The sequence below is a fragment of the Crocodylus siamensis genome, chromosome 6 (assembly GCF_052110815.1).
Source record: "Crocodylus siamensis isolate JL-2025a chromosome 6, ASM5211081v1, whole genome shotgun sequence".
NCBI lineage: Eukaryota > Metazoa > Chordata > Crocodylia > Crocodylidae > Crocodylus > Crocodylus siamensis.
In genome coordinates, this window is record NC_143400.1 from 78,440,960 (window position 1) to 78,461,688 (window position 20,729).

Here is a 20,729-nt window from a genome sequence, read left to right on the forward strand (position 1 = left end):
ATCATAATTTATCATTAAGTTATTTTGCCCACAAAGATGCTCAAAAGTTGTAATTGCTCTCTGTAATCCAACAAGAGTTCTTGACACTATAACAGTATCTTCTAAGTACATTAAAATAGGAATCAGGGTTGCTAATAATTTTTGGGGATGAAAATGTGTATCCTGCATATTTCCAATAATATAATTCAAGGAAAGATTAAATAATAAAACGGCCAAAATACATCCTTGTCTAACTCCTTTTTCTATGTGAAATTTTTTATATAAGTTCATCCTTCAAGCCCCACCTAACTTGGGCCCATGTATCTTTATAATATTTTATCAACAAATGCAAAAGGGAAGGGTCAATACCACAATTTATCAGTTTCTCCCAAAATGTACTTCCATCTATACTATCAAAGGTTCTTGTCAAATCTACAAATGCAATATACAGTGCTGATTTGTGAGGTAGAGAGGAGGTGGAGCCTCGCAGAAGATCATCATCCAGCAGTCCCATGCACGAGAGATGCTGATAGTTTATCCCCACCACTGGGATAAAGATCAAAGTCGTAGCAGGCAAGACTGGGGAGAAACTATCCAGGTCAAAGACACCGACTTGGCGGGACCACAGGAATGGACAGGCGGACAACCCCAAACATCTGGGGATGCGTAGCACGTGACAGGATGTTCGAGTCCAGATGGGTACAGTCACTCAAATACCAGAGGAGATTTTAAAGCATTGCCAGCAAAATTAAAGATCTTCTCCATCCACTCCTCTCAGTACCTCCAACCTCCCATCTTATACAGACATTTAAAGAACAACGTGCTTCCTGGTTCAATAAAGAATATGTAGAACAGAAAAAAAATCATTAAATAGGAAAGCCAGGGAATTAAGGAAAAATGGGTACACTGGAACAACTTTTTGGAGTGAGATTTGGAATTTATGGAAAACATATAAACTGCTTCTCCTTACACCCCACCTTGTTGACTCCTGACGATCTTCGGCCAAGCCCCTCCGATGGCTAAGGTTTCGCACCCTTTTCCTAGTAGGCTATAGGAAAGTCAAGCTAAAGGCCCACTTTGCCCCCTTCCTCCTCACAGCCAACTGGCCCTGCCTGTGGTTACACCCTTTCTGGGCTCCACACCTCACAACCCCTCCAAAAGTGGGCAACAAAAAGAAAACACAAAAGAATATCATCGATGAAGAAATACCAATTACTAAGGGATGGCCTTCATCCCCTTAATGACTACTCCTGCAGACTGCCCTACTCCAACCGGCTGCAGCCCCTAAGACCCTTGACAAGCCTGGACTGGGTCTGGGTCACCCTATTGTCCTCCATGTTCTCCCCTTCATTCTCTATCAAGCCTGTGGGTTCACTGTATCCCCAATGACCCCTCTCGGCGCGTCTCTCCCATGTCTCCTGGTGAGGCAGCTCTATATGGCTATTGCCCGTCTTCCGTCACCCTTCCCGTTGACTGTGCCCTTCAGCCTCTGCTTGGAATACCTTCTTAAGGCTGTCCGAGCCCTCTACGGTCCCACTTGGTCTGATGTTCTGGCTTCTGCCAACTCTTCTGACCCTATGTGGGCAGCTCCGGGTGTCAAACCTCTCCTGTTCTCTTCTGCCTCCGGGTCTCTGCTCAGCACTCTCATCTCTTGCCTCGTTGCTGGCAGTGCTCTCCTCCTGAAGGGTCTTGCTCTCTCTCCCTGGGCTGCAGGATGCAAAGCTCCACACTCCTCCCCTTCACAGGGACTCCAGGAGAGATTCCCTCTCTGGCACTCCAGCTGTTCTTTGCCCCGTCTCCTTCCCTGTGGTTCCTTTTATCTACCTCGGCCGGCTCCCACAGCTGATGTTATCAGCTGGCCGTAACTTTATAAAAACGTAGCTAACGAGCTGCTCGGGTCCTGCCGCCATTTTCGGCTTTGCCGCAGTTCCAGCTAGAGGTAAGAGTTTTTCTGTTTGCTTCTTTTTTTTTTTTCTTTTTCTTCCCCAACCAGTCCTGCTCCCAGGATTCCCCCAGGCTCCTTGGGGTTTTCCACCTGGTTTCTCCCCATGACAGTGACTATTACTGAATTTCTTAAGGTAGTTAAATCATCCACATGGAGTTTATCAGTCACCTTTTCAGCTAAGTGGGTGTCCTATTTCATTTTTTTAAAACAGATATAGGTATACTTCTATCTCTATTAAGGACTGGAATGGTATTAGGCTCTTATTTAAGGTTGAGGACTAAGGGAAGACAATTACTTTCTAAATGAAATGGTATCTCAAAATCAATTATCTCCCACATATGTTCAATCAACATATAATTGTTGGTGCTTCATCCTCTAACAGAGGTATAGGTTAAGTTCTTTGAAGTAATACTAGGGTATGATCCATTAATTGATCTTAAATTCAGGATTAATAATAGCTTCTGTAATCTGTAACTTACGTTATTCGTCCCTGTATCATGAAATGAGGGAAGGGCAATCCCTCAAATCTCATTAATTAATAGATAATCCTCATCTTCCCATTTCAGGCCACTCTGGTTTCTCTTCAGATTGCATAGATCTTTTGCCTTTTACTAAAGATTTCCATTGAGGGCTAACATTATTTCAATATATATTTTGTGTGTGAATTCAAAAATTTGCTATTATACATAATATAGATTAATGATCAGAGATGAGCCACCATTTGATTAGCTGCTAAATTCTAGCAGGCACAGCTGATCCATTTAATGGAGTAAAACAGATGTCACCCATTTTCCCACAGGATTAGGCCACTGCCACTCCTGGAATTTCAGGGACCTGATCCTGTGGGACAACACTTGGGTGTGCCTCTATAAACAGGGAAAGCCAGGGTTTTCCCATTTGCAGAGGTATATCCAGATGGGAGTACACAAGTGATTCTGACTTGGGGAGCACCTCTGCAAACAGGGAAACTCAGGCAGGAACTCTAGGGCTTCAGGTGCCTGATCCTGCCTGCCGTGGGAATTCCAATATCTAGGCTGTCCATGCTTTTTTGTTAGGGGGCCACAAATTTGTAGTATGACACTTTTTTTCTTACATAGGTGCAAAAATAACATTACTTGCAGTTAATTTTTTCCCTGTATTTTTTAAGAAGCTTCAGACATCAATGTGCTTGACTTAAATCTTGTCAGATGTTATGGCAAATAATAATAAAAACTGTATGACACCATTGTGATTTCTGCAATTAGCTCCTGAATCTTTTCTCTCAATTTTTACTGAACATAGGAGTGTTTTTGTGTCCAATTGTTCTAGATACTGAAAGTGTCTTTCTAAAACCTAGTGGAGTTATCTCTGAGGAGCTGCTCTGAGAGAAGTGGGAAAAGACTACCCAGATCCTTTTTAAAGGAAATGATGATTGGGACTGTTGAAGTATAAATATATCAATGCTTATTCATAGATCAGTGGCTGGATACAGTCTGATTTTTAGCTTCTTGTGCATTGCTGAGACTAATAATACTGAAATGCATTATATGCTGTGCTTGCAATACAGGATGCTCACAAGCATTGCCCATTTTAAATAATTGTGATTTATTACTTATATTATAGCATATTCCAAGTAATACAAACAAATATAAAAAAAAATGTTTCTGTTTTCAGCATGAGCAGTCTTCCACTCAGTAAATTGTCCTATCAGGAAATAGATTATGACCTTCAAAGTTACTTTAATTGGCAGCCTGGTGTACTTTAATAAGAAGAAAAAAAGTTAGCTTTCTTGTTATCCCAGGCATAAAGCCAGTTTTTTTATTACTATTGCAAGGGTGAAGGAGGATTACTTTTGGATATAAAGATGCACCAAAATGAGAATTAAAAATATGTTTTCCATATGAAAATTAATCTTTGACATTGTATATTGATGCTACCATCTGGGAGAACTGGATTTAATCCTAGCCCCAGTGTCCCAGCCGCCTGTGGAGGGTTTGGGATTGAGAGTATGGTCGGGGGTAGAAAGGTAAGAAAGGTTTATTGACTTAACAAAAACACAACTAAGCATAGTAACAAGACAAACAATGACAGACAAGAATAATTCACGTTGGCAACTTATCAACAGTCCCTTCTGATGCCTGATGTACGACAAGTTTCTCTTTCCAAAAAGCTCGGCGAAGTCAGGCATCCCCGATCAGCGCTATCCAAGAGGCACTGTGGAGGACCCTGATATTCAGTCCTTGAGCTCCTCGAGATCCATGGGCCCACTGATCCAGGTCAACAGCTAATTAATCCTTTTCACAGAGCTGTATCTTCCTTCTGAATGATTTCCAGATGTTTTAGCCAATTTATAACTTCTGAACTGTGCTGATAACTTATAGCCACTCAGATTCTTTTTACTTCAACTGTCCTTAGACTGACCAATAGCAGTACAAGCCTTGCATTCTTCTGATAAGGTTAATTTTAATTACAGCACAGGGCCTTACTACTTCAAGACTTTGCTAAATATACTAGGCCTTACTTTATACAAGGCCTTACTACATTTTAAACTTTAATTAGGGTCTTAGCAACAACATAGAGCTTAATGTTTAAACAAATGACAGAAAAACACTTGGTCTAATCTTTATAGAGCCTTCAGCAAGCACCTTTATCACACAGACATAATTTTTAGGTGTCACAGCCCAGCATAGACTATAGCCTGGCAGTTAAGGTATTCTTAGGGATGGAAGAGATAGGTTTAAATCCTGAGAAGCACAGCGGAAAATTTAAACTTTGTCTCTCACATCCTGAGTGAAATACATTCAGTCACTGACCTATTGTATACAATGGAGCAGAAGCACTCTTTCCTATGGTTCTCTTTCAGAAGAGAAGAGTAATAAAATTTTTGTTATTGGCAGAAAGGCTGTAAAGGATAAGCCTCTGTTCCCTGGTCTAACAAGCTAAGATACTCCAGCTGTGTTCAAAGATGCTCTTTGTCTTGCAAAGGGTGTTTTAGTCCCTTTTTAAAGGCATTGTCCTACCTCTTGGTGTTTGCAAAGCCATGCACTAGTTTGTGGGCATATAGTTTGTGAGCAGACCCTGATCTCCTAGAAAAGTCCCTTGCTCCTTTTCTGGTTCTTTGCAGTTGTTGCTTGAACCTCAGGCTCTAGATCCTTACTTCCTAGTTCCAAGTTTCAGCCTTCTGACTCTAGTTTCTGAACTTGGCTTTTGTTGTGGCTCTCTGGCTCCTGTTACCTTGACATTACCCATGAAGACTTTTGGCACCCAACTTGGTGCTGGCATATATCTACCTTGGATCTAGTTTCACTCCTATACACTGAAATAACTGAAAAGAAACATTTAAAAGTAGAAATAAGGGTTAAAAGACTTGTGCATGCCTTTGTTTTTTTGGACAAGTTCCCTATTGTTTAGACAATCATCTCTTATCTGAGCTGTAGGTTTTGTCAGCATCTAACTGAGATGCAAGACAAAAGATGAGAAAAGTGGAAAATTTAAGCTATTGCTTCCCCTCAACCCTCTGGGGAAATCCTGTTTTCTTCCTGCACTGTGTTCTAACTAACTCCTCATAAAATTTACCTTTTTGTCTTGCTTGAACATTTGGAGATTAAATAGAGATGGAAATGACTTTTATTTTTTGCATCCTGTGGTCAAAATAAACTTGTCCTAATAGTATATTATCTATTTTTTAAAGGGGATGTATTTTAAAATAATTGAAAAACGGATCTCCCCACTGACATTAGTAGACTTCAGAATAGGACTCTTTTAGTCCCCTAGTTCTTCAAAGCTAAAGACTGATATGTGGTCCTATTGTTGAGCATAGCCATTACTTGAATTTCTGGGGGGCAAAGGGGGACTAGTCAGTCTCTCCCACCCACCCCCAGCCCATGCATCTTCCCCACCACACCCTGCAGCACCACTGCTTCCCAGGCATGGGGGAGGGGGGAAGCTTACATGCAGCAGCTGCTGCCCAGTTCCCTATTCTGCTGCCACTGTACATCCAACTGCACACAATCCCCTCCCCCCCAGCTCTCTTCCTTCCCTCCCAGCTGTTTTCAGGGCCCAGTGGCAACATGCCACTTCTGTGGTCCCCTGTTCCCTCCCCCCACATCCCCATCGGAGCCCAGCAGCAGTGGTGGTGGAACAGCCGGAGTGGTGGGGGGCAGGCCAGCTCTGCACTGCTGGCATCCCATGCTGCCATGGCTTCCAAGCAGAATGTCCAGGGACAGGAACAAGGCCAGCGATGTTGGCCTCATCCTCTGCTCTGTCCATTTCATCACTGCCACCATGGTGGCACTCTGCCATGCTGCCACTACTGTCTCCTTTCTCTTGGAGGACTCTGGTTGTTTCAGACAACCAATCAGAGCATGAATAAAGCATTATGGACAGACAGACAGACAGACAGACTAAGGCTTGTATATACAGAGCATTTGGAAATGGAATTTTCCTGCAAAAAACAAATCCATTTCTATTTATTGGCCCCTTCTATCAAAAATCATTTTGCTGAAAAATTCTCATCCAGCACCAATTAGGAATAGCAGGGATGCCAAGTCTCAATATATGTGCAATCTTGAAATGAAATCTTTTCTACAACAGAAGTACAAAGAGCTTTCTTTTTTTCCCACACAGATTCTTTGCATTGCATACAGGAAAAAATATTTAAAAAGAAAATTGTACAGTTATGTTTTGTCAGAGCTATCTGTTTAAAATTGTAATTTGATGGTCCAGATGAAGATCAGCTATTTGTTCAAGGTTGGGGCAAACTTCTCAGATGCTGTCTATGTGGCAGTGTCATTTATACTATGACAGTATTTCAAAATTTCCAAACTACTCCTGACTTTGAGATGTAGTAGTAAGCCAGAGCACTCTAAGACCAAGTTAACACATCTGAACTTGGGTGTCATTTAGCAGTGCTTATATATACTATAAAAAACTTGCAGATGTGATTTCTGGCCTTTAGGAGCAGGAAGGGGAAAATCGTAAGTCTCTAAATTATAGAATCAGGGAAGACTTAGCATAATCTATCAAAATGAGTTTGCAGTCTGATGTTAAACTTGTAGCCTGCAGGCTAGATCCAGCTTTGAAATATTAATTTGGCCTCCTTTGCAGCAAGATGAATTTTGTGAACTTGTCCCAGTCTCTGTGGTCTACAGAGAGATTTCGTGTGGTGGCCGAAAGGCTTTAACTTAATAACGAGGCTGACCAGAGGTGGCCAAGTTTTCTCTTCCCCTGGGGTGGTTGCCCAGCCTGAATTCTGAATCATGAAAAGGGAAAGGATAAGAACAGGGTAAACAAACAACATAAAATGCACAAAATAAGTTACCAAACATAGTAAGCACACATGAACTGTTGCATAGGATTTTAACAGATGAACAGATGCAAGTCAAATAAATTCAGATGCAAATCCAATAAATAGGTCCAATAGTCAGCAATCCATGTAGTCAAAAGTACTGAAGTCACCAAGGATCAAAAGACTGGGTCTTCTGTGGAGCAGCTCCTTCCTCTCCATGTGGAGAGCACATTCTCCACTCACCATGGTTCCAATTGCGGAGTATAGCTCACATACAGTCACGCTAACCACACAAAGCAAACATCGGTTCACACCACAAGCTCACATACTGGCCAATGCCAAGAGACACAAGAATACATACAAACCAGACTTTTCAAAATAACCCTCTTCTCCCCACACACATACTCAGAGCACCAGTGCAGGTATTTAAAATCAATAGTAGACAATTCCCACTAATCAATCATCTGAGGCAAAGTTATTGTCAATACAAGTCATTCATACAGTGACCAATCACCTATATTCATATCTAATATACTCCTCTCACTCAAAAACTGTCGCTTACCTTTATCTCAAAACCACTCATATTCTCCCACTACTCACACAGACCTTGCTGCATATGCCTAATTTGTTAACTGGGGTAGTGGTTCAAAAGGTCAGGATTTCCAGAGGCTTCTACAGCAACGTATTGGGCGGCATCCATTCCAACTATATACAATGACAACATATTTAACTATTTACAGACTGGCTCAAAGTGAAACTCAAAACTCTTAGACAACACCTTGACATATTTGGATTGTGCAAAGAATAAGATTGGATATGTTTTCAAAGTTATGTTTGCATCTTTTTGGGTTCAAAAGGGAGACATCTGAAAGTTGATTTTACTCTGTGTTACTAAGCTTCCAGGAAGTTAAAATGTTTGCCCAGAGAATGACTTGAGTTCTCTCCTGTTCATATCACTGTGATGCTGACTCTAAAGCCTAACAATGGTAATGTCAATGACACTACTAACTGTCTTGTTGGCTGAAGTATTAGATTGGCGCAGTGAGAGACTAATGTTAACCTGCACCAATCAGTTGAAATTCTTCAGAGTTGTTCTTTTCTCCTTGACTTTCTGCCTTTGATGGAATCTCATCAAAGAAGTAGAGTAATCCTTTACTAGAGGTTTCAGTCCCATCAGAAAAGTCATGGTGCTCATCCTGGAATGGGGGATGATGAAAAATATCTTCTGAGGCTTATAATTTCTAAGGTGGCTGAGATCTGCTCTAAGGTAAGGGTGAGGATATATGTGGTGACTAGGCACTGGACAAATGTGAAGTATGGTGGAAGGAAATTGTGGACCATTAGTGGAAAACCTAGCCGAGGGTGGAAGTAGAGACAGGACCAAACGGGGATCCATAATCATAGAACTTCAGGACATGTCATTAAAAACCAAACCAAACCAGAGTATTATAAAACTTGCAATAATATTGTTAGAATTAGCAATGCACTTCATTAACTCTGGATAAGGTTTCATATCTTCTCTGCGCAGGTTTAAAGATTGCTCAAGGTACCAGATACTGAAAAACCAGTCTAATAATCATTACATCGCTGTTTGTAAGTAACACATCTGCTATAAAGAAACTGCAAAGCTTAATGTGAATAAAATTATGAATTTACAATTTTTAAATGATGGGAAATAAGTATACTGTTACATTTCTCACAAATATGTTACAATTAGCACATGCTAACTCTCAGGAATATTAAGCTGTGTTAAAGATAGCACATGCTGTGAACAGTTGCACATTAAGCATTAATACCTCCCTGCCTTTTCTCTTAAACTCCATGCAGCCTGCGCTATCCCCATACACCCTTGCTGGGCCTTGCAGCTGCCAACGTACTCTCTAGGCCTCCCAGCAACTGCCTGGCAGCTCCAATGGAGGAAGTGGGAGCAGAAGAAGTGGGAGGGGGGTGGGAGAGGGGGAGTTGCATGGGCTGGTGGACAGGCAGCTGCAGGGCCTGGCAGGGGGTGTTGCAGTCCCAATCTGGGTGCACAGGGAGCTAGGGGGCCCACCCATGGCTGCCAAAAAGCTTCTTGCCCACCCCTACTCCCCTTGGAGAACAGCTGGGCAGCCATGGGGCCTGAAGTGGCATAACTTTAAGATGTCTAGAAGGCACTTAGCACTTGCTAATGTGTTTTTGTGTGTGGACAGTCATGTTTTTAGTGCCCTTAATGTGGTCTAATTGTAACATGTGACCTCACCTAATCCTTTCCCATCATGTTAGCACAGAATAGCATTTTGCTGAGGGAATTCCCTATTATTGTTTCAGGGAGCAGGTGGACTGCAATTTTTTTGTGTGTGTCTATAGATTTACATCAATGTAACAGAGAGGAATTTGCCCCACTGTTGGAAGTTCTTTAAAACCCTGTTGAAATACCAAATGTTTGAAACCATTTGTATGGTTTTCATTGCAACCATTGTTACTTACCTTGTTTCTGATCATTACTCAATGTTGAGAATATCAATTAAATAAAAACCTAAAATTTAAAGTTTTTATTATTAAAGAACAGTTTGGGGAAAAATTAATAGAGCAGGAACAGACTTTCAAGGGTTAATAACATCTTTAAGTTTTACATTTTTTTTTTTTATTAAAAGGAATACCACAAGGGCTTAGTTCATTTTCTGTACTATTTTATTTTAAAAAATCAATATCTTCTTGAGTTATAGAGGTACAAAATACATCTAAAACCAATGAACTCCTTTAAGTTAAAAATGCCTCCAAATTTCTTTAATATTTCTTTAAAATTGCTTCGGAGCTGAGAATGTTACAAGATACAGCTGAAGGAAAACTTTATGGGTGAGTTATAACCCTTTGCCCTAAAAATAGGAAGACCATAAAAGTTGGAATTGAAATAATCTAGGAACAAAGAGATTTTAAGGCATAGATAAGAAGATTTCATCAAAGCAAGGTCAAGATAAGGATGAACTCTAGAAATATTCTGGAAATAATGATAATTTATGTTATAAGCTAATTATGAAAATAATTGCACAAATGGTCAATCCTCAGTATAGACAGAGATATGTCTGTATGTGTGCACATTCGTGCCAGATTTCCTTGTTCTTCATTTCTACATTTCTTGGCCAGCAGATGCAGATATAAGGAAATGGGTACAATAGAATAGAACTTGATTCCTGGAAGTTTTAGTGGAAATGTCATATTTTTAATAATTAAACTTAAAAGACTCTTTGTATTTCGTTACAGGTGAGCTTTAGCAAATTTTTGGTTCGGGTTCGTTTCAAATACTAGTGAGCACCCAACTAGTAAGCAGTTGCTCTTTCCACGGCTATCCAAATATCTTGAAACTACAAAATTATGCAAGTAGACTCTGAGAACTGCCTTTCTTACAACATTGTTACAGCACTGCAGTTTCCAGTACTAAAAATATCTGTCATTATGTTATTTTGGCTAATTTTATTTTGATCTGGATTAGAATGTGTAAAGACACATAAAAAAATAATGGCCTCATCCATTGTTTTCAGACCTTAAAAAAGGAGTCGTTCAGAATTAGGTTTAAATAAAGGAAGGCATGAAGATGGAACCTGGAAGTTTCATGGTAGTGACTTAATTCAAGTTTTAATGGCTGTGAAGGTGTTGGCTCTGGATTTAGGACCCAGAAGCCTTGTTCCAGGGGTGACCCACCCTCTGGCTGACCATGACATTTCCATTTGAAAATAGGCAAATGTATTGATACACAGTGATAACAGAAAAGAAACAATACAAACAATCAAGCAGTTCTATATACTATCAATCCTAGGGCTGTCATCAGGGTCAGGGTGCATCTGGCCAGGATTCAGGCTTCTCTCTGAAGCTTTCTCTTGGGTGTCAGATGTCAGCATGTGAGCAATCTGGAGGTGAAATGCCAATGTCCACACCCCCCTCCCCTCCAGTGGGGACCCTTTCTGGGAAGGAGGCATGGGGAGGGAGGGACTCGGGTGGAGGACCCTTTGCTACTCTCAAGTCTTTGCTTTTGTATTCTCCTTCCCTCCTGATGACCCTTGATCTATGGCTATCACTGGTTGTTCTCTCTGTGTTTGTCACATGTCCATGTAGCTCATCACATGCACACATAATAATTTGGTCTTTCTAGGCCTTCTCCTAATTTGGTTTATTCCCCCAAAACTGGGGCTCAGGGCCCCCTGCTGTTGGGCCGTGTTATCTGGTGCTAGCCTTATGTTATGGAACAGTGTGGTACATGCCCCCTCTTTCTCAGAGTGTGTGTGTGTGCCCATTGGCCTTTTTGTGTTAGATAGCTTGTCTGCTTCAAAGCCTGTGTGAAACTGTTCATGTGTGACCCAGGCTCTTAAAAATCAGTTAACCCCTGCTTCCCATCTTGAACCATTCTAATACAGATATAGATTCATAGATGCTAGGGTCAGAAGGGACCTCAACAGATCATTGAGTCTGACCCCCTGCTTAGGCAGGAAAGAGTGCTGGGGTCAGATGACCCCAGCCAGATGTCTATCCAGCCTTCTCTTAAAGAGCCCCAAGGTAGGGGAGAGCACTACCTCCCTTGGAAACCCATTCCAAATTTTGGCCACCCTTACCATGAAGATGTTTTTCCTGATATCTAGCCTAAATCTGCTCTCTGTTGGTTGTGACCATTGTTCCTTGTTACCCCAAGAGGCACCCGGTGAACAGAGCAGCTCCAATCCCTTGCTGTGACCCCTTAATGAATTTGTAAGCAGCCACAAGATCACCTCAGTGTTCTCTTGTGGAGGCTGAAGAGGTCCAGGTCCCTCAGTCTCTTCTCACAGGACTTGTTTTATAACCCTCTAACGATACAAGTGGCCCTCCTCTGGACCCTCTTGAGTCTATCAACATTTTTCTTGCAGTGCTGGATGCAGTACTCCAAAACTGGATGCAGTACTCCAACTGCAGTCTGACCAATGCCACACAGAGAGGAACTATCACCTCTTTGGATCTATTTGTCATGCATCTGCTGATGCAATAAAGTGCGGTTAGCTTTGCTGATGATTTCATGACACTAATGACTCATGTTCATCTTGGAGTCCACTATGACACCGAGATCCGTTTCCGCTTCTGTGCTGCTGAGAGGATCACTTTCCAGCCAGTAGGTATGCTGGATATTTTTGCGCCCTAGGTGCAACACTCTGCACTTGTCCCTGTTGTACTGCATCCTATGGTGTACTGCCCACTTTTCTAACCTGTCCAGGTCTGCCTGCAATTGTTCCTTACCCTCCAGAGTGTGCACTTCATTGCACAATGTAGTATCATGCAGAAACTTGGAAAGCGTACACTTCACACCCACATCCAAATCACTGATGAAGATATTGAAGAACAGGTCCAAGGACTGAACCTTGTGGGACCCCACTACCCACATCCTTCCAGGTCAATACCGACCCATCTATTACCACTCTCTGGGTGCAACTCTTAAGCCAATTTGCCACACACCAGACTGCGTAAACATCTATGTCACAGCTTCTTAATTTATTTATGAGAATAGGATGAGATGCCGTATCAAAGGCCTCACTAAAGTCCAAGAAAATGACATGCACCTCTACTCCTGCATTTAAGTATTTGTGACCCTGTCATAAAATGAAACCAGATTGGTCAGGCATGATCTACCTACAAGTCCATGCTGGTTTCCCTGATGCATTATTTTTGCCACTGGATTCCCAGAAATATCGTCCTTCATAATATTTTCAAAGACCTTTCCAAGAATGGAGATGAGACTGACTGGTGTTTTGTTACTCGGATCCTCCTTCCTCCCCTTCTTGAAAATAGGGACAAAACTGGCTCTTTTCCAGTACTCCAGGACACGACCCAAGTGCCACGAGTGCTCAAACAGCCGTGCCAGTGGTTCTGCTATGACATTGGCCAATTCCTTCAGTACCCACATACAGCTCATCCAGGCCTGCTGACTTGAATACATCCAGTCCATCTAAGTAACTCTGCACCAAGTCAGTGTCAACAGTTGGTAGGCTGGTGTCCCTCTGTTGCCCATCTAAGAACTCATTAGGAGACTTATCTTGAGACCTGTTCAGGAACACAGAGGCAAAAAACTCATTGAATAACTCAGCCTTGTCCCTCCTTTCTGTCATTAATTGCTCCTCCTTGTTCAGTAGGGGTTCTATGGTTGCCCCATGCCTTCCTTTTACTCCCCACATACCTAAAAATACTTTTTATTGTCTTTAATTTGTGTTGCCAGCCTCATCTCTGTAGTTGGTTTGGTCTTTCTAACTGCCTCCCTGGAAGTGAGGGCCAAGTATGTATACTTCTCCTTGGTAGCTTCTCCCTACTTCCACTGCCTATATGCCTTCTTTTTTGCCCTTAGGCTCTCCTGGATTTTCCTGTTTAGTCAAAGTTTTTTGGCTCCTTTCTCCCTTTTCCCTTGTACAGGGATAGTCTCCTTCTTTGCCCAAAGGATTGCTTCCTTTAGGAACAACCACCCTTCCTGGACTCCCATCTTGTTAATTCTCTTCTCCCACAGGGAATCATTGACTAGACTCCTAAGCACACTGGACTTAGGCTTCCTAAAGTCAAGCACTTCCACCCTACTAGTTATCTTACCCACACTATGCCGTATAGTGAATTCGATTGATTGGTAGTCACTGTCCCCAAGGTGACCACGAAGCTACAGCTCCCCTATCAGGTCCTCCCCCATAGCCAATACCAATTCCAGTAAGGCATTCCCCCTAGTGGGACCTCCTGCATTAGGTGAAGGTCCTGCACGCAGGTTAAGAACCTACGTGAATGGTTGGATTTGGCTGACTGCTCCTCCCAGCAGATGTCAGGGTAGTTTTGGTCCCCCATGACAACCACCTCTCTAGACTGTATGGCCTCTGAGAGCTGCCTCAAGAATTCCAAGTCTAGTTTTTCCTCTTAGTGTGGTGGTCTGTAGCAGACCCCCATAACCAAGTCCCTTTCCCCATGACCTCCATGTATCCTAACCCACAATGCCTCAACTTTCTACTCCTCTAATCCCATTTTGATTAGGATAGATGTATAATGCTCCTGTACATAGAAAGCAACTCCCCTGCCCTTTCCTCCCTACTCTGTCCCAGTAGCCCTCAATGTATACCACCCAGTCATGGGTAGGGCCCCACCAGGTTTCTGTTAGCCTCACTAAATCAAAGTTATTATTTGCAAACAGAAGTAAAAGTTTTTCCTGCTTGTAGGTGTGTGTGTGTGTATTATATGTGTGTGTGTGTGTGTATATGTATGTATGTATATGTGTGTGTATGTATACCCCCCACAAGCCAATTCCCAAAAAAGCAAATCTTTAACTACCATTCTTAAGCCAACAAAGGTAGCCTGATAATATTGCCTGTTTTTATGCTCACATTTTAATAAATGACTCTTGTATGTAAATGATATGAGGAAATAATATGCAGAAGATAGCTAATTGGCCTGCAGCATTCGCACAGGGCTTAATTTTGAAGGGTGCTGAGAGCCTTGCTGCTATCAACAAAGTGTATAGACACATACATTGTTCCACTGTTTTCAAAGGAATTTCATATGTGCTTAAATATAGAAGCCTGCTTAAATGCTCTGCTGAACTGGGACTAGAGTATGCAGTATCTTGAAGGATCAAGTTGATAGCCCTTAATTCTTAAAGTATGTATTCATTTGAATACACCTTGAATGAAAATCACCATCTTGTGGAGAAAGAGAGAGAATCTAGAACAGTTGGAAAGTAAAATGATGTTTTTAGTAAAATGATGTTGAGCACAACAAGGCCCAAACCTTTAAAGTTGGACCTCTTCTCTGATCTAAAGTTTTAAGAACTTGGATAAAAACTTGCTGAGTAAAGTAAAATAGGCCTCAGGCAACTTTTAACTTGCATGACCAGCATTTACTGACCTTGGCGGTATTACAAGGGTCACATTTTACTTTTCTCACAGATGAACTGTTGAACGATGTCTGTTATGTATTAGAAATAAAAAGGATTTTCTTCAGCAACCCTTATGAAGGTCATATCTTTTCATCCATTCTTTCTTTTAAAAAATATAGTGAAACAAAGTCTCTTTTTCAAGGTTGAATAAAGAATCTTGTTCTAAATCAATGTCATTTTTTAAAGAAATAGTCCACTACTCATAAAATGTAAGTGTTATAGGGAAGCTGGCAATTTTGGGTGGACTGTTTGCTTCAGTTAAAAAATATTTTTGCAGAATTAATTTATTTCTAGGTAAAATATTGAAATGGTAACCTTGCTTCTTCCCCCTGCATTTGCTAAGTCCCAGCAAACACTTCACTAGGAAATAGGTTATGTTAGACTATGGCATTAGGAGTAAACACTATTGTAATCAATGCAGACATCAATTCATGTTTAACATAACAACAGATTGTGGTAACCCAACAGGAGCCATGGCTGACCAGCTGACACAATGTAGAACACTGTTCCTGTGGATACAGACTGAAAAATCAGAATTACCAACATATTAATTTAACATGACTCCCTGAAGTCATGTTCTATCACAATCTCATTTTCTAATAATGAGCAGCTGTCAGGAAAGATGGCCTGTAGAACAGGTCTTCTCTGGACTGATGGGATAATAGTCATATAGGAACACCTGAAGGGCAAATATCCAAAAGTATGTGCTTTACTCTGTGAAGGCAGCTTGTTTTGGCCAGTTTTACATCTGTGCCTAGTTTTTGGTTAGCTCTTGAATTGAATTAAACTTATATTTTACCTCTCCTTTTACTCTGTCCTTTATGTCTTTATTTTAATTTTGTTTATTTTTTGTTATCAAGAAATACAGGTCCCTAGGTGCATATACAAAGTGAAACAAATTTAGCATTACACTCCCAAAAATGACTGAAGAAGAAACAAGCAAAATTTACAATGACCCTCTGCCATCTAAATTATGTCACATTCTCAGTATGTTATCTGAATAATTCTAAAACCAAATAGCTTTCTTACGTGCCTTGGCTCTAGCAGCCATCTGACTGAATAGCTGGGCTTTGTTTTGTGTTTTCAAGGTCCATGATCCAAGGTCCAGATATTCATATTCATTCCTTGTAAGATCAACTGAAGAAGCTGCACTGCTAGGAAAGGCATCCCTTTATAAGAAAAGCAAGACTATTTGAAGTGTAGAAGACAAGGAACAGCAAAGTGGAATTTTAGTGGAAAGGGAAGTGGGGTTGTAGTTCGAGCTCATCACTTCCAGTGTGAGAAATTGGTACAGGCAGTCCTCGACTTATAATGTCTCAAGTTACAACGTTTTGCACTTACAACATTTATAAATTGATACCCTGTGTCAACTTTCTGGCATCAGGTTTGACTTTACAACACTTGATCCGACACGATGCCACGCCAGCAAACAAGTTTGCTGTGTCAACCATCTCCCTGGAGAACATCTGTCCAAACTTCCTTGGACACTTTCTTTAAGAAAGCAAACAAGACTTCAGAAAAGCCTGCAGCCAAGACTCCTGAAAAGACTCCAGCCAAGAACCTTTCAAAAAGTCCAACCAAGAGCCCAGCAAAGTCATCTCAAAGAAGTCCTTCCAAATCAATATGACTGCTATTTACAATATAAATACATTAATGTAGCTATATTGCTCATCTATAATTAATTGAGTACAAAATTCTGGGTTATTTTTGGTGAAAATAGGGTATTGGGTCTTGGTTCAGGAACCAATCCCCCATTTATAACATTGTTTCCTATGGGAAAATCAGTTCCGAGTTGCAATGTTTTGACTTAAGACGTGGTTTTCAGGAACCAATTGTGTTGTAAGTCTGAGGACTGCCTGTATTGTGTTTTTGCTTGGGACTTTAACTTCCTACTTTAAGTGGGTGAAAGCAGCAGAGAGGAGGAAGTAGCAACTTGAGGTCTCTGCTGCTTATTCTACAGCAGTTCTCAGGAATCTCTGCATTTCTCTCTACTGATCAGCCACTGAGTTGATCAGGTGAGCAGGAATGAGGTGGCTTCCATCTTTTGGCATGAGATACTACACTACTTCTCAGGTATGGTGGAGCCAGCTTAACTCCTTACCTGCCTGCCTCTTTTCCCCAAACTGGTACTAGGAGGAGCCTAGCTGGATAGGTAGAGGCTAAGGGAGAGTAAATTTTCAGCCCTTTTGCTCCAGCTCATCTCCACCTTTCCTCCAGCTGGTTCATATATGTAGAATGAGAGATGGTAGCAACCTCATAAGGAAGCTGAAGGGGTGATTTAGGATCTTAAGGGGCATGTTTAGGAGCATAGGAGCTAGGAGCAGGAACCAGTTTTAGCAGTTATTTGGAGCTGCTGAACTTTACCACTTTTCACTAGCTTTATTTGGAATTGTGAAGGGACTTTGATTTTGAACAACCCCACTGGCTATTGTAGCCTTAGTCTTGACCTAATTGGCTTTGGCAACCATGATCTTAGGGTTTTGAGGTTCCTAGCCCCAGCACACATGCTTGGCAGGTACGGGGTAGGGGACAGATTTTGCTTATGGACCGGTAGGTTTTGGAGAAAATGCACTTTTTTCCTCTTACCTTCTTTGTTAATGTCCCCAGTACCCCTGTTTGAAGGCTGCTTTCTGTGAACAAAACCTAAAGCAGTTTAGTGCAGAACACAGATTTTGGAAGTGTTTGAAAGAGAATATTCAGAAAAAGGGAAAAAGTATACCGTTTAACTAGCAAATTCAGAAGAAGGTGCCATGCATATTTGTTTTTAAGGCCAAGGAAATAAATCTTAATATACAACACCACCTGTATGCTTGGCTACCACAGTGGCCAAAGTGTAGTCTATAGAGTTACACAACGTGGGGTGAGGGAGATGGCAGCGATACAGAGGTGCGGTCTAGGCAGTGCCTTATATTAATGTGATTACTTAGTACTAAAGAGACGGGATGTAAAAATTAGGTGCAGCTCATGGTCTCTTGCCAAGTTGCCAGCATGCCCTTTCAGGGAAAGTTTAGAAGCCTGTGATTTTTCTGTTGGTTCAGTTCATCAATCCTTAAACAACTAAGGGAAGCTGGTCCAGATCCTCTGTTGTACCTTGTTTTACCTCAGCTGGCAATGGGCTTTACCTACTTCTTCTCCCCTTCTGTACCCTGCAATACAATCCAGCCCTGTAGTAGGGACTAAGAAAAAGGAGTGCCTTGGCATGTCGGGAAGCACGATACATTGTGGGGAGTTCCAGGAACCTTTTTTCAAGGTGTTACCAAGAAGAGCTAGAATCTCAGGTGCACTGATCTTGCACACTCATAATTTCTATTGGAGACCAGCATGAGGTGGTACTCTGCTATTATACAGCAGAGATATAGCCTTACTATCTGCTATTTCTTGTTCTATACAAAGAAATCCATATGGTTATAAAATAGATTTTATTAATGCCAATAATCTTGTATGAAGATAGAAACAGGAATTATATGTCCTTTCTAATTAAAAAATAAACACTTTAATGTACTCATGTTCAGAACTGAGCACAAATTTTGTATAACTCAGTAGGCAGGATTCTGCTAACCTTCTGTTTAACCTCTAGCCTTTGATGACTGTAACTGCCTTAACTGCACTGGAGTGACTTACGCTGAACATCAGAATGAATGTGAGCAGAAACAGACTCAATGTGAATAGTTTCAGGAGAAACAAACTGTGAGTTCGCCACATGTAATACTGATATGGCATAGACCACATATGAGACAATTTTTAAAGGAAATCCTAGTCAGTGCAATGCCCTGCCATGAAAGGGCACGTGGATGGATGGACATATGGATGAATATTTTCAGTGGATGCTATACCAGCCACCTGGGATTTTTTGAAAGGCAGCTGATGATTAGCGCACAAAGAGCAATTTGGATGGTAAATAACATTCTGACTTATTGAGGAGGTGTCTTGTTCCAGCCTTGGTCAGTATCTGGACAGCTAAACACAAGTGTTGCCTGAATGAACTCACAGCTAACAGTGCTTTCTTACAGGAATGAAATAAAGGTGGGAGGTAGTGGAAAGGAAGTCATGCTGTTGGTATAAAGACTCTCAGCAGGCTTGAAACATGCACTGCTGTGAGGATGCTTGCAGCAGGGTTTCAAAGTAGCAGGGGGAAACCAGAGCCATTAGACCTTTTAAAGGCATTTTAATCCTTGTATTTTACTATGTTTTAACCTAAATGAGATTTTATTGAAAAAAAACCCTAGGCACAAGCTATGGCATGTGCATTATTTTAGTATCAATCTGCAGAACAACAATATGCGATCAGGTCTGTTGACACTATTAAAAAGCATCAGTACAGATGATGTTTTTCTCTGCTTAATCAAAATGTTCAGGGATTTTGCATTTTGCAAGGATGACTTGCCAAAGGCTTCCTTGAGCTGCACATACTGCTGCTTTGTCTTTTTTTTATGCCTTATTGAATTCCATTAAAAGACAAACAAATCTTTCAGTCATTAGGCACCTTGCTGACAACACCTGTCAGTCTGTCACTCCTAGTCAGAGACAGATACCGTAGTGCTTCATTTGGCAGAATTATAAAGAAAATAGAAAGAAACGTATCTGGGGCACCTGTTCTCAGAAAAGCAATGATAGGATTATTATTGCTCAAAATGAGCTCAATGTGCTTCTTACAGAGTAGGGATAAAAAATAATGTTGTGAGCCAATCATGCTAATCACCAGTGTTCAACATGTCTATTAAATTGTGCTCTCACATTCTTATTAGTTGGAGAGGGGATCAATGTATGCATGTATATGTAAATCATAGCCTTTAAATAATTGATTATTATTATTGTTGCTGGCTAATTTGCACTGTGAACAAATGTCAGTTTATAATACACATAAGTAATATAAGATAAGATGTTCTACTGTTTCCCACACCCTCCCCAGGTAATTAAGTTAATGTCACTGTCAGGTCACAGTGGCAACCAGGTTCATGGTTGCCAAATGTCACTGTCAGGTCACAGGTAATTTACAGTAGAGGGTACCACCAACATCTGCTAATGCTGAGTGTTGGGTAGCAGTTAAATAACTTTTAGGGTTTTGGCTTTGGGCTGAAGAGCATTTTAGAGGAGGTTACTAGTCTTACCCCGGCAGAGGAAATGCCACTGAAAGGTTGTGGAACTGAGGTCCACTACATGATAGGGTAGACTGGGCTCTTCAACCTTGTTTCAGAAGTCAGTCTAGGAATGGACCCCTGATAGACAGACAAATGGATGCTTCCCTTTGTTCCGGCTGCACCCTCAGTCAAACCAGTTCCAAACATGCTGGCACCTGCCTTTCCTTTGAACTAAACCAGTAAGATTGAGAGGGGGACACTACCCAGGCTTTTGTGCCCTGGAGAGGTCACTCCATCTTCACAGACAAGCAGACTGCACCACTGCACCAGATAACAAGAAAAGGAGAAATTCAGTACACATTTCATCATGGAATGTCAGGGCCATGTACCGGCCTGACTGACAGTCTTGTGAATATCTTCAATGCTCTTAAGGCAAGCATGGAGTGGAGGCTTTTGAAGAAGGCAGTAACCCCTGGAAGAACCCTGCACCACATTTGGGACCGTTAGATAGGAGCTTCACATGTGATAACTGCAGGTGACTGTCATTCAAGAACTGGGCTCTACAGT

The 20,729-nt window shown here is 41.4% G+C and overlaps 1 pseudogene; it reads left to right on the top strand.

Moving 5' to 3' along the window:
* The first annotated feature begins 2,496 nt into the window (after positions 1 to 2,496).
* On the top strand, positions 2,497 to 2,603 carry LOC149863053 (U5 spliceosomal RNA; annotated as a pseudogene).
* The last annotated feature ends 18,126 nt before the right edge of the window (positions 2,604 to 20,729 follow it).